At 47.1% G+C, this 14,808-nt stretch overlaps 1 protein-coding gene across 2 annotated transcripts in view; it reads right to left on the reverse strand.

Annotated features, from left to right (window-relative positions):
- Positions 1–14,808, reverse strand: part of LOC117515577 (unconventional myosin-Va-like) — an 83,685-nt gene that overhangs the window by 2,041 nt on the left and 66,836 nt on the right. The gene's annotated exons all lie outside the window — the stretch shown is intronic.

Below are 14,808 nucleotides of genomic sequence, written 5' to 3' on the forward strand. Positions count from 1 at the left end.
GTTATTTTCATCACGGAGACGTGGCTTCACCCGCTGATCCCCGACGCTGCAGTCGAGCTAGCAGGCCACACGCTACAGAAGGCAGGACAGAACCAGTGATTCGGGTAAGTGCAGAGGTGGAGGGCTCTGTGTTTATGTGAACCGCGAGTGGTGCTGTAGCAGCAGGGTCATTGACTCTCACTGTTCTCCTGATTTAGAGGTGCTGGCAGTCTCGTGCAGAGCTTTTTATCTCCCAAGGGAGTTCACAGTAGTCGTAGTGTTTGCTGTTTACATCCCACCCGATGCTAATGTTAGCACAGCCCTTAGCCTCTTGCTTGCCTGTGTAAATAAACAGCAGCTGGCCCACCCAGATGGCGTTTGTATTGTTGCCGGTGACTTCAACCAACCGTGTTTAAAGACTGTGCTCCCTAAGTTCGTCCAATACGTGAAGTGTGCCACCAGAGGGGAAAATACTTTGGACAATGTTTACTCAAACATTAAACACGCATATAAAGTCACTCCCCTCCCCCATCTTGCTGGATCAGACCATCTCTTCCTGTCCCTCACCCCCACCTACACCCCCCCTGCTGAGGCGAACAAAGCCACAACAGAAGACGATCTAAACCTGGCCTGAGGGAGCGCTCTCCCAGCAACAGGACTGCTTCTCACGGACTGTATGGGATTTATTTTCCAGCCACAACCTGCAGGAGTACATCGACACTGTACTCTCTTACATTAAGAACTGTGTTGACACTGTCACCGTCAACAAAAGGGTCAGGGTTTTTCCAAAGAAGCCCTGGATGAACAGTGCAGTCCAGTCTCTATTAAAAAGCTGCAACACCACCTTTAAATCAGGGGACAGGGCCTTGTACAGCGCAGCCAGGTCTGATCTGAAAAGAGGCATCAGAGAGGCCAAGGCTGCCTACAAGAAAAGATAGAGGACCACTTCGCTGTAAATGACCCCAGAAGGATGTGGCAGGGAATAAATCATATAACCAAAAACAGAAGCAGCAACCCAGGAAATGCTAGGTCTGACACCTCGCTGGCAGAGGAGCTGAACCGCTTCTTTGCCCGCTTCGAAGCAGACAGACCAGCAGCAACTCCACACCCACCACCCTCCAGCACTAGCATGCTAACACTTCAGGAACACAAAGTGAGACGTGTGCTGAAGGCGGTGAACCCCAGGAAGGCGGCCGGCCCCGATGGTGTACCTGGAAAGGTACTCAAAGTGTGTGCTGACCAACTGGCTGGAGTTTTCACCTGCATCTTCAACCTGTCCCTGTTGCAGGCCACCATTCCACCCTGCCTCAAATCCTCCACCATCATTCCAGTCCCAAAGAAGTCAGCAGTGGAGAGCATAAATAACTACAGGCCTGTTGCACTTACGCTGGTGGTCATGAAGTGCTTTGAAAGACTGGTCTCTCAGCACATCAGAGCCTGTCTGCCTCCCACCCTGGACCCCCACCAGTTTGCCTACAGGGCAAACCACTCCACAGAGGACTCTATCACCACAGCTCTCCACACCGTGCTGAGCCACCTGGAGCACCAGGGGAGCTATGTGAGGATGCTCTACCTGGACTTCAGCTCAGCCTTCAACCACATCATCCTGGAGATGTTATGTGTCGGACGCAGCTCGGAGAACCGACCAGCGTTTGAAGGACCCAGTATGAAATAAGCAGAGCACGGTACAAAGGCTAACTGAATTTAATACATAACAGTGAAAATGTAATAACAGAAAGGTGCGGCCTGGCGTGGTGCGCTCCCAGCAGCGCTAACGGTCCGGAGCCAGAAGCTGTTTCGGACCCAAGGACCCCGCCGACACCCCCCAGGTGGCCGCAACAACCGAGTCTGTGAAAGAAGGAACCATTATGTGAGTCCACACTCTACACACAGAACACTTAAAGGTGTACAAACAGCAAACACTTCCTGGCTTGATTACTGATCAGCTTCCCAACCTGCAGGCATGGAACATCCCGTTCACAAAACTCCACCGCAGTGGAAGCTGATACATGACTAACATACAGCTCAATACAATAAGGTGTGAGGGACACCACATTTACTGACTGTATAACTGTTAGTCACAAAATCCAACGTACCTCAGGAAGTGTGCTGACGAGCGTGAGACCTCACCCCCTCCTCTTTCACAGACCGTGCATCAAACCTGGACATTCTCAGCGTCCGCTGCTGATGAGATGGCTCCCAAGACGACGATCTCACCCGTCTGGTCACAAGGTCGAGTCTCTGGCAAATACACACTGTGCACTCCAGTCTTAAATGCCAACATGCTCCAATCCAGCCAGATGCACCTCAGCTGTGAGTCCTGACGAGTCGCAGGTGATCAGGGTGAGGTCCTGACAGCCTCAGCAACACAGCCACTCAGTCCCAAATGCACGCCACCTGGGAGGAAAACAAAAAGACAAACAAACCGGCAGCCAGGCCCCCCCAGCCATATAACAGTACCCCACCCTCACGGGAAGCCTCCCGGCGACCACACACACCCGGCCCAGGAGAAACACCCCCCTCCAGGGACCATGGCTGGAAACCGCGTCTGCGTTCATCCTCCAACAGACCGGTTGAACTGGCTGCATCTTTGCCCTTGTTTGACAGTCTCAGCACAGGTGTGGCCAGGAGTTCCTACACCTGTGCGGTCAGCCTTTAACCAAACATGTGTGATTAGTCATAACACAAAACAACCAAAACACCCCCCCCGCCCCAGGGGACCGTCCCATCAAACCCCAGGGAAGGGGAAAAAGGAAAAACAACCCACATGTAAGCTCACAAACAAAAATGCCAAAATACCCCCCCTCCTCCCCCCCAAACGACACGCAGGGACCAACACCCCCCAGAGGGCCACCCGCCAGCTCCAGGAGTAATAACCACGGCCGAGGTCCCTCTGGGATCCACCGTCACCCACAGGGACTACCAGCGCCCCCCAGAGGACCACTCGTCAACCCCAGGAGACGCCCCCCCCTCACGACCAATGGACCCAGCCCCGGCCGTCCACGGCTAGATGGACCCAACGCCTGCTCCCCCCCAGAGGACACCACAGTCAAACCCTGAGGGCGGAAACTGGGGGAGGGAAAACAAAAAAAACCCCAACCCCCCCCCCCCCCTCCCCTCCCGGGTGCAGAGGCCACCTGGGAAACGCCCAGCACAACCTAACTGCACCCCTCCAGCAATGCCGACACTACGGCACACCCGGCTGGAGTCAGAGGAGAAGAGAGGGCACAACAAAAAACAAAGAGAAAAAACAACCCAAATACCACCCCATCACCCCCCAGGGGACCGTTCCATCTAACCCTGGGGATGTGAAACAAAAAGAAACAAAAGAAAAAAAAAAACAGACCAACACACAGTTGTTTGGGTCCCCGTTTTTCTTTTTTTTTTTTTTTTTTTTTTTTTTTGTTCTTGTTTAGCAAAGGCTACAGGGTCACACCCCCAGACAAATAGTGGACAACAAAAAAGAAAAGCCCACACAAAAACCAACTCAAAAAACACCCACACAAAATGAACTAACACAAAACAAATCAGTGAGTTATACCGTCAAGCTCAACCAAATGGAACACACCTGTTCCTACTCCAGAGCTTGACGGTACCGTGATTCAGTCACCACAAGGGGGAACCAGAGTGCTAAAAATGAAAAAACCCCTTGGGCGACAGAAAAAAACAACGAGCTGCTTTTGTGTGCGCAGCTGAGTGCAACACACAACCAAAATGTGCTCAACTAAATGACGCCGGAGCTGATACAACAGACGCAGTAGTTACCTTTATCCGGGGAAACGGGGCTACGACTGTAACACAGGAAGCCCAGCGACCCGTGCTAACAGAGCTCCGCCGTGCGCGTGAACCCATTACAAACGCACTCTTGCAGCTCCCGTTTACACCTCCCATCCGGTCGGAGTGTGACGCGAAGCCGTCGCCAGTCACACTCCACCACGATCCACGGATGAGGCACAACACAGGAACACGGCTGCAAGAGAGCACAAATTAGTATCCAGTAATGGGTCTCAAACACGCACCTTCCGGGCGGAGAGCCCCGCAACTGATCCGGATAACCACTGAACGTCTGCTGCCGCCTTCCCGGCGCGTTACCGTCTCTGCTAACGCTGGGTCCGTGATGTTTGGCCAGAGACTACTGTTATGTGTCGGACGCAGCTCGGAGAACCGACCAGCGTTTGAAGGACCCAGTATGAAATAAGCAGAGCACGGTACAAAGGCTAACTGAATTTAATACATAACAGTGAAAATGTAATAACAGAAAGGTGCGGCCTGGCGTGGTGCGCTCCCAGCAGCGCTAACGGTCCGGAGCCAGAAGCTGTTTCGGACCCAAGGACCCCGCCGACACCCCCCAGGTGGCCGCAACAACCGAGTCTGTGAAAGAAGGAACCATTATGTGAGTCCACACTCTACACACAGAACACTTAAAGGTGTACAAACAGCAAACACTTCCTGGCTTGATTACTGATCAGCTTCCCAACCTGCAGGCATGGAACATCCCGTTCACAAAACTCCACCGCAGTGGAAGCTGATACATGACTAACATACAGCTCAATACAATAAGGTGTGAGGGACACCACATTTACTGACTGTATAACTGTTAGTCACAAAATCCAACGTACCTCAGGAAGTGTGCTGACGAGCGTGAGACCTCACCCCCTCCTCTTTCACAGACCGTGCATCAAACCTGGACATTCTCAGCGTCCGCTGCTGATGAGATGGCTCCCAAGACGACGATCTCACCCGTCTGGTCACAAGGTCGAGTCTCTGGCAAATACACACTGTGCACTCCAGTCTTAAATGCCAACATGCTCCAATCCAGCCAGATGCACCTCAGCTGTGAGTCCTGACGAGTCGCAGGTGATCAGGGTGAGGTCCTGACAGCCTCAGCAACACAGCCACTCAGTCCCAAATGCACGCCACCTGGGAGGAAAACAAAAAGACAAACAAACCGGCAGCCAGGCCCCCCCAGCCATATAACAGGAGATCCTGGTCCAGAAACTGACACATCTAGGCATCTCCACCACCATCTGCCAGTGGATCAAGGACTTCCTCACAAACCGTCCACAGTCCGTGAAACTTGGCCCCCACCTTTCCTCCACCATCACACTCAGCACTGGTTCCCCTCAAGGCTGTATTCTGAGCCCCCTCCTGTTCACCCTTTACATGCACGACTGCTCTCCGACCCATCCCACAAACATCATCATAAAGTTTGCGGATGATACCACCGTGATTGGGCTCATCTCAGGGGGGGATGAGACAGACTACAGGGCGAGGTAAATCGACTGACAGCGTGGTGTTCAGCTAACAACCTGCCGCTAAACACCATAAAAACAAAAGAAATGAGCCTGGACTTAAGGAAGAACAGGGCTGACCCAGCCCCGCTCTACATCCAAGGGGACTGTGTGGAAAGGGTAAGCTCCATCAGGTTCCTGGGAGTGCAGCTCTCTGACAGCCTCTCTTGGACTGCCAACACCACAGTGGTGGTGAAGAAAGCCCAGCAGCAACTCCACTTCCTGAGGGTGCTCAGGAGAAACAATCTGGAGGAGAAGCTGCTGGTGTTGTTCTACAGAGCCACCATCCAGTGTATCCTGACGTACTGCATCACAACGTGGTACGGGGGGTGCACAGCAGCAGACAGGAGAGTGCTGCAAAGGGTGATCAAAATGGCCCAGGGGATCACTGGTTGCTCTCTGCCCAGCCTGGAAAACATTGCCAGCTCTCCCTACCTCAGTAGAGCTGCCAGCATCAGCAAAGACACATCCCACCCCAGCAAACCTGTTTGACCTGCTACCCTCCGGGAGATGGTATAGGTCAATCAAAACTAGGACAAACAGACTCAGGGACAGCTTTCTCCCCAGAGCGATCACTGCACTGAACAATAACAAATCACTCTAATCCGCACCTTCAATTTTCTTGTGCAATATCCGTAAACCATGTGCAATTCTCCCGTGTAATATGATTCCACAGTTGTATATAATTCTCGTTTTACATTTTACTTGGTCCACATTTTATTTTATTTTACCTTTTATTTTATTTTATCTTATGTTTATATTAGTTGTACATATACTCTGAATAATTTACCGTTAAATTTCACTATCTTTTATTTGGCTAAAAATTACTCGCACCACGGAAAGCACCTTTTTGGAGTTGCACTCAAATCTCGTTGTAATGCAAATTACAATGACAAAGCGATTCTGATTCATAATTCATAAGGTGTGTTTAGACTGCAAGACGGTGCAAGATTCACAACTGCCTGTATATATATATATATATATATATATATATATATATATATATATATATATATACACACAAGGTCTGTGAGAAAAGTATCCAACCTTTTTATTTTATGCAAAAAATATATGGATTTGATTCATATGTTTTTACGTCAGCCAAGCTTGAACTTTCGTGCGCATGTGTGAGTTTTTTCACTCCTGTCGGTTGCGTCATTGGCCTGTGAGCAAGCTTTGAGTGAGCACTGGTCCACCCCTCTCGTCGTTTTTTCATTGCGAGGAAATGCCGGAATGATTTGGGCTTTGTTCCATCAGACTTTTTTCAGAAACTGTTAGAGACAGGCAGCTGGAAACCATTTTGAAAATTCACATGGCTTTTGGTGAAAATTTTAATGGGCTTCACAGAGATTAGGGAGTGTTACTACCGCTTTAAGGACGGCCCACAATGGCGCAGCGGCGCGCCGTTCTCCGAGCCGCGATCGACAGGCAGAAACGACCATTTCATTTCTAAACGGATCGCTGTATGGCTCCGGGACCATCATGTGCAATTTCTCTGGTTATCTCTGGTTCTCTGGTTAAGAGTTGGACATCAGCCATTTTCTGGCAGATTTCACTTTTAACAAGAGATTCTGTCATGGAAAGCCGTGCAGAGGCTTCGCGCGTCATAACGGATTCGCTGATGGAGCGAGACAAAGAACACCTCCGTTTTTGAGTGCCCAGCTCTCCACAATTTCTCTTATACACACTCGACTGGTAAGCCACTGAAAGCCAAGATAGGCATGTCCCAACTTGTCCTCTAACACTCCAAAACGGAGGTGTTCTTTGTCTCGCTCTATCAGCGAATCCGTCATGACGCACGAAGCCTCTGCGCGGCTTTCCATGACAGAATCTCTTGTTAAAAGTGAAATCTGCCGGAAAATGGCTGATGTCCAACTCTTGTGATAACCAGAGAAATTGCACACGATGGTCCCGGAGCCATACAGCGATCCGTTTAGAAATGAAATGGTCGTTTCTGCCTGTCGATCGCAGCTCGGAGCGCGGCGCGCCACTGCGCCATTGTGGGCCGTCCTTAAAGCGGTAGTAACACTCCGTAATCTCTGTGAAGCCCATAAAATTTTCACCGAAAGCCATGTGATTTTTCCGAATGGTTTCCAACTGTCTGTCTCTAACAGTTTCTGAAAAAATCCTGATGGAACAAAGCCCAAATCATTCCGCCATTTCCTCGCAATGAAAAAACGATGAGAGGGGTGGACCAGTGCTCACTCAAAGCCTGCCCACAGGCGAATGACGCAACCAACAGGCGTGAAAAAACTCACGCATGCGCACGAAGGTTCAAGCTTGGCTGACGTAAAAACATATGAATCAAATCCATGTATTTTTTGCATAAAATAAAAAGGTCAGATACTTTTCTCACAGACCTCGTATGTATATATATATATATATATATATATATATATATATATATATATATATGTATAGATAGATAGATAGATAGATAAGATAATAGAATAGAGCCTTGATTGTCGTACATATACATACAACATAATTTGTTTTCTGCATTTAACCATACTAATTAAGGAATAACCCTGTTGTGTCTGATGATTTGCGGACGTTCACCATGAAAAGCATGAACGTCCGCAAATCATCAGACACAAGGGGTGATTCCCATTCTATTTCAATTCCATCGTTTGCACGGTTTATTTTTCTGTAGGTAATTCAGTCAGCAAGGCTTACCGTCAAGCCGAAGCAGTGTTGGTCCAACAGCGGTCAGGGCGCAGAGTAATCCATCAAACGTCAAAATTCATCAAATGTGAAATGGTAATTCTGTATCAGAATCCACATCAATACTTTCGTATGGTAGCTTAAATTCACCCATTTCGGGGGCGGTGTAAGTAATTTTAATTTAATTTAATTTAATTAGTTTATAATGCGCCAAATCACAGCAAAAGCCATCTCAAGGCGCCTTACATAAAACAAGTCAACATAAAATTGAAGAAATAATTAAAAATGAACAAAAAAAAATTAAAATACATAAATAAAAACAGAAGTAAAAGAATAAAACAAATAAAAATAAATACTATTCATAAGAAAGAGAATAATAATAGGTTTTGAGTCTTGACTTAAAAATGTCCACGGACTCAGACTGCCTCACGGTCGCAGGAAGACTGTTCCACAGGGTGGGTGCATGATACGAAAAGGCTCTTTGACCTGCTGACTTCTTCTTCACCCTAGGAACACAGAGAAGTCCCGCATCCTGCGACCGCAAAGCCCGGGCCGGCACGTAGAGTTCCACCAGATCAGCCAGATAAGATGGCGCCAGTCCATGAACAAGTCAATAGCAAAACCTTAAAATCTGCTCTCACAGAGACAGGGAGCCAGTGCAAAGATGCCAAAATGGGTGTGATATGTTCAGACCTTCTGCTACGTGTCAGAAGTCTGGTGACAGCGTTCTGAACCAGCTGAAGACCCCTAATGCTGGACTGTGGTAACCCTGAAAATAGAACATTACAATAATCTAGTAATAATCCTCACCTATGGTCATGAGATTTGGCTCATGACCGAAAGAACGAGATCGCGAGTACAAGCGGCTGAGATGAGTTTCCTCCGCAGGGTGGCTGGGTGCTCCCTTAGAGATAGGGTGAGGAGTTCGGTCACTCGGGAGGAGTGTCAAAAGACAATCTGGGATCAAAAATTACCCCAAGGTTCCTCATTTTGTCCGTATGATGTATGACACACGAATCCAGGCTGAGCGCCAGCTGGACAAACTGATGCCGATGTCTCGCTGGACCAAGAACCATCATTTCAGTCTTATCAAAGTTTAAAAGTAGGAAGTTACTAGACATCCAACTTCTCACTGATAGAAGACAGTCCTCCAGGGATTTTATGGGAGTGAGATTTCCCGCAGTTATCGGCATGTACAATTGAGTATCATCAACATAACAATGAAGGGCAATCCCAAAACTCCGCAGTATACGCCCAAGGGGTGCCACATACAGGGAGAAAAGCAAGGGGCCTAAAACAGATCCCTGTGGAACCCCAAATCTCATGTCAGCAAGGTCAGAGATAGTGCCATTATACAAGACACATTGAGAACGACTGGACAGATATGACGTCAACCAGGCAAGGGCAATTCCAGTAATCCCAAAAAAATTCTCCAACCTATCGAGCAAAATATGATGATCCACGGTATGAAAAAAATGCAGCATTGAGATCTAACAACACCAAAACCGTAGTAGTGTCTGAGTCCATTGCTCGCAGAAGATCATTCACTACTTTAGTGAGCGCTGTCTCTGTGGAGTGGTATTTCCTAAAAGCAGACTGCAGCGGCTCAAAAAGATCATTCTCAGTGAGGTGGTCTACGAACTGCCGTGAAACCACCTTTTCTAAAATTTTGGAACAGAATGATAGATTTGATATCGGCCTGTAATTTTTCAATACACTAGGGTCAAGATTAGATTTCTTAAGTAATGCTTTAATCACTGCTGATTTAAAACATTTCAGAACAGATCCAGAGGTTAATGACAGATAAATAATTTCCAGCACAGTCGGCCCAAGAGTAGGCCACAGGTCCTTAAACAATTTTGTTGGTATGGGATCAAATAAAAAGGTTGTGCTTTTTGTAGACGCCACAAGTTTCGTCAGCACGCCTAATGAAATACTACTGAATTCTGTCAATCTAGGTAACACCTCAATGGTAGCGCCCACCTCCATAGCAGGTTTTAATGGTTGGGCCCGAGGCATGCTGAGATATGCTCAGCCTAATATCTTCTATTTTCTTCTCAAAATAATCCAAGAAATCCTGTGCTGAAAAGGGAGAACGACTAACAGGTGGCTGCCCATGAATAAGAAATGCGACCGTGTCAAACAAAAACTTTGAGTTATGTTTGATTTTACTGATCAAATCGGAGTAATAGGTGTTGTGGGTTGGGGTGTTTGGCTGGCTTTGTTTTTGTTTTCTGTTTCTTCCACCAGGTGGTATGCGTTCAGGACTGAGTGGCTGACGTGTGGCTGAGTATTAGGACCTCACCCTGAACACCTGAGGCTTGTTATCACGTGCAGGTCATCAGGACTCACGGCTGTGGTGTATCTGTCTTGATCAGAGCTTGCTGCACTTAAACCTTGAATGCACAGTGTGTGATTGCCAGAGACTCGACCTTGTGAGCAGACGTGTGAGATCGACGTCAGGAGAACAATCTCACCATTACGGACGCAGAGACCGCTCCAGGTTTGACGGCACAGTCTGTGAAGGAGGATTGGGTGAGGTCTCACGCTCTTCAGCACACTTCCTGAGGTAATTTGGTTTTGGTGACTTTCATGAAGTAATGACAGTGGATTTGGTGTCCCTCACACCTTGTTATATTGAGCTGTTACGCTATGCTAATCGTCTAATCAGCTTCTGCTGCAGTGGAGATTTGAACTGAGTTGTTCCGTGCCTGCAGGGTGAGAAGCTGAGTTATATTAAAGCCAGGAAGTGTTTGCTGATTGTGTGCACCTTTGAGCTGTGTCTCTCTGTGTGGAGAGTGTTGGACTCACTTCATGATTTCTTCCTTCGCAGACTTGGTTTGTCGCGGCCACCTGGGGGGTGTCGGCGGGGTCCCTGGGTCCGAACTGCTGTGGCTCCGGACCGTTTGCGCTGCTGAGAGCGCGCCGTGTTTCCACCTCACCAGACCGCGGACTTTTTGGGTTGTTTATCACTCCACTCACTATTATGTTTATTAAATTCTGTTACCTTTTGAACCGTGCTCTGCTTATTTTATGCTGGGTCCTGTCAAACGCTGGGTCGGTGCTCCGACCGCATCCGACACATAACAAATAGGTCCGCTTTGTGGCCAGTAGTGCATGCCTATAATCTAAAATAGCATCCCGCCACACAAGGCGGAACACCTCTAATTTGGAACAACGCCATTTCCGTTACAAACCTCTAGCCTTCTGCCTGAGGTCACGCAAATAATCATTGAACCAAGGCGACTGTGCCTTAGGAAGGCGTGACCTTAAAAGAGGAGGCGCAGTCTTATCAAGTGTAGATTTAAGCGTTAAATTTAGACTATCCCCGAGGCTGTCCACTGATTTAGCATTTTCCAGACTCAAAGCTAAAATATCAGGTAGTCTGGCCTCAAGTTCAGTCATAGTTGAGGGTTCAATACGACGCCGCAGTTGTAGACAAGGTTGCTGTTCCACTAAACGCGGCAGCGTAAATGTAAACCTGATAAGTGAATGGTCAGAGACTATAGATGCGAGAGGCAAAATGTCAATATTTGTGACAGCAAACCCACGTGCAAGAACCAGATCCAGGGTATTTCCACTAATGTGTGTTGGGTCCTGAATGCATTGCTGGAATCCTAAAGCATCCACAATTTGCATAAATGATTTGCTAAGGGGATCAGAGGGCTTATTTATATGAATGTTAAAGTCACAATAATCAAAATGTTATCTGCACTAGTTCAATCAATCAATCAATCAATTTTATTTATATAGCGCCAAATCACAACAAACAGTTGCCCCAAGGCGCTTTATATTGTAAGGCAAGGCCATACAATAATTACGTAAAAACCCCAGTGGTCAAAACGACCCCCTGTGAGCAAGCACTTGGCGACAGTGGGAAGGAAAAACTCCCTTTTAACAGGAAGAAACCTCCAGCAGAACCAGGCTCAGGGAGGGGCAGTCTTCTGCTGGGACTGGTTGGGGCTGAGGGAGAGAACCAGGAAAAAGACATGCTGTGGAGGGGAGCAGAGATCAATCACTAATGATTAAATGCAGAGTGGTGCATACAGAGCAAAAAGAGAAAGAAACACTCAGTGCATTATGGGAACCCCCCAGCAGTCTAAGTCGATAGCAGCATAACTAAGGGATGGTTCAGGGTCACCTGATCCAGCCCTAACTATAAGCTTTAGCAAAAAGGAAAGTTTTAAGCCTAATCTTAAAAGTAGAGAGGGTGTCTGTCTCCCTGATCCGAATTGGGAGCTGGTTCCACAGGAGAGGAGCCTGAAAGCTGAAAGTTCTGCCTCCCATTCTACTCTTACAAACCCTAGGAACTACAAGTAAGCCTGCAGTCTGAGAGCGAAGCGCTCTATTGTGGTGATATGGTACTATGAGGTCCCTAAGATAAGAAGGGACCTGATTATTCAAAACCTTATAAGTAAGAAGAAGAATTTTAAATTCTATTCTAGAATTAACAGGAAGCCAATGAAGAGAGGCCAATATGGGTGAGATATGCTCTCTCCTTCTAGTCCCCCTCAGTACTCTAGCTGCAGCATTTTGAATTAACTGAAGGCTTTTCAGGGAACTTTTAGGACAACCTGATAATAATGAATTACAATAGTCCAGCCTAGAGGAAATAAATGCATGAATTAGTTTTTCAGCATCACTCTGAGACAAGACCTTTCTTTTAGAGAATTTTAGAGATATTGCGTAAATGCAAAAAAGCAGTCTTACATATTTGTTTAATATGCGCTTTGAATGACATATCCTGATCAAAAATGACTCCAAGATTTCTCACAGTATTACTAGAGGTCAGGGTAATGCCATCCAGAGTAAGGATCTGGTTAGACACCATGTTTCTAAGATTTGTGGGGCCAAGTACAATAACTTCAGTTTTATCTGAGTTTAAAAGCAGGAAATTAGAGGTCATCCATGTTCTTATGTCTGTAAGACAGTCCTGCAGTTTAGCTAATTGGTGTGTGTCCTCTGGCTTCATGGATAGATAAAGCTGGGTATCATCTACGTAACAATGAAAATTTAAGCAATGCTGTCTAATAATACTGCCTAAGGGAAGCATGTATAAAGTGAATAAAATTGGTCCTAGCACAGAACCTTGTGGAACTCCATAATTAACCTTAGTCTGTGAAGAAGATTCCCCATTTACATGAACAAATTGTAATCTATTAGATAAATATGATTCAAACCACCGCAGCGCAGTGCCTTTAATACCTATGGCATGCTCTAATCTCTGTAATAAAATTTTATGGTCAACAGTATCAAAAGCAGCACTGAGGTCTAACAGGACAAGCACAGAGATGAGTCCACTGTCTGAGGCCATAAGAAGATCATTTGTAACCTTCACTAATGCTGTTTCTGTACTATGATGAATTCTAAAACCTGACTGAAACTCTTCAAATAGACCATTCCTCTGCAGATGATCAGTTAGCTGTTTTACAACTACCCTTTCAAGAATTTTTGAGAGAAAAGGAAGTTAGTAGTTAGTAGTTGACAAACTAGAGATGAACGCACCAAATTCATCTAAGAAATCAGAATATGGGCCAGGGAGCCTAAAAACAGTGACAAAATAACATAGCTGAGTTCCAGTTTTATGACCCTGACAGGACTTAGCATCATGGGCATAACGGAGAGTCAGATGCTCAAAGGAATTATATTTGTGACCCCCAACAGCTAATAAAGAAAACCTAGATGTATAAATAAAAGCAACACCCCCGCCTTGCTTCACACCATGAGACACATGACTAAATGTGTATGCTGGTGGACAGGCCTCATTCAGAGGAAGGAGAGTTGTGGGTTTGAGCCAGGTTTCACACAAGCCAATCATATCTAAATGATGATCCATGATTAAATCATTAATCAACAATGATTTCGAGGACAGTGATCTGATGTTCAGGAGACCCAGGGTAAGGACCTCAGTGGGGATGACAGTCTCACTGTTTGGAACCCAGCGAAGCAAGCCCAGGTTCTGAGAGCGCCACTGGCGCACATCAATCCGGCGAAGACGTGGATGGCCGGGCCGACAGTCCTCAGAGCTGACCAGCGGCACCACACAGGCTTTAACCAGATCCACAAGGCACCAGGGCAGCACAGATCCTGCCAGAATTCTGTGCACAGCTCGTCTGGAAGCCAAACAGCAGGCCAAACAGAGCTTTAGCTTCACCAGACGTCCACTTTGTCTCCCGCGGCGATGACTGCGCTTTCGGCTGAAAGGCAGCGCAGGAGCACGGCACAGAAAAGCTGGCACCTCCGATAAAAAAGGGGGCAGAAAGTTCTGTCCACCCGCCGATAACCACACCACACCACGAACGGGGTGGTTAGTTCCGCATTCTGACTATATTGACCATTAGTACGCATGCACAGTTGCACGGAGGACAGGAATGACATCTCATCAGAACATTGGTCAGGGCGCGGAGTAATACATCCAAATGTGAAACGGTCTAATATTTTGCCACCGTTACCCAGATATTATACAGTCTGAAATCTCACAGGCTTAACCAATCACATTTGCGAAAAAAATGTAAATGGATTAGAATTACAGTTAGACACTAGGAGCAGAGAGCAGCTACAGTCCAGCGCCCAGGGACCAACTTCAGATGTAGAGACTCTGCCTTGGTCAGGGGGAGAGAAAGGAGCAGAACTTAAATAAGTATGTCTTTTGATTGTGGGAGAAAACCGGAGTGCCCGGACAAAACCCATGCAGACACGGGGACAACATGTAAACTCCACACATAAAGGGCGGGAAGTGATCCCATGACCTTCTTGCTGTGAGGCACCAGTGCTAACCACTAAACCACCGTGCAATCCTATATAAAATAGATTAACCCCCTACCACCCGCCTCATTTTGGCTTGTCAGTATCTCACAAATAAAAAGTGAAATTT

The sequence above is a fragment of the Thalassophryne amazonica genome, chromosome 8, assembly GCF_902500255.1.
Source record: "Thalassophryne amazonica chromosome 8, fThaAma1.1, whole genome shotgun sequence".
Taxonomy (NCBI): Eukaryota; Metazoa; Chordata; class Actinopteri; order Batrachoidiformes; family Batrachoididae; genus Thalassophryne; species Thalassophryne amazonica.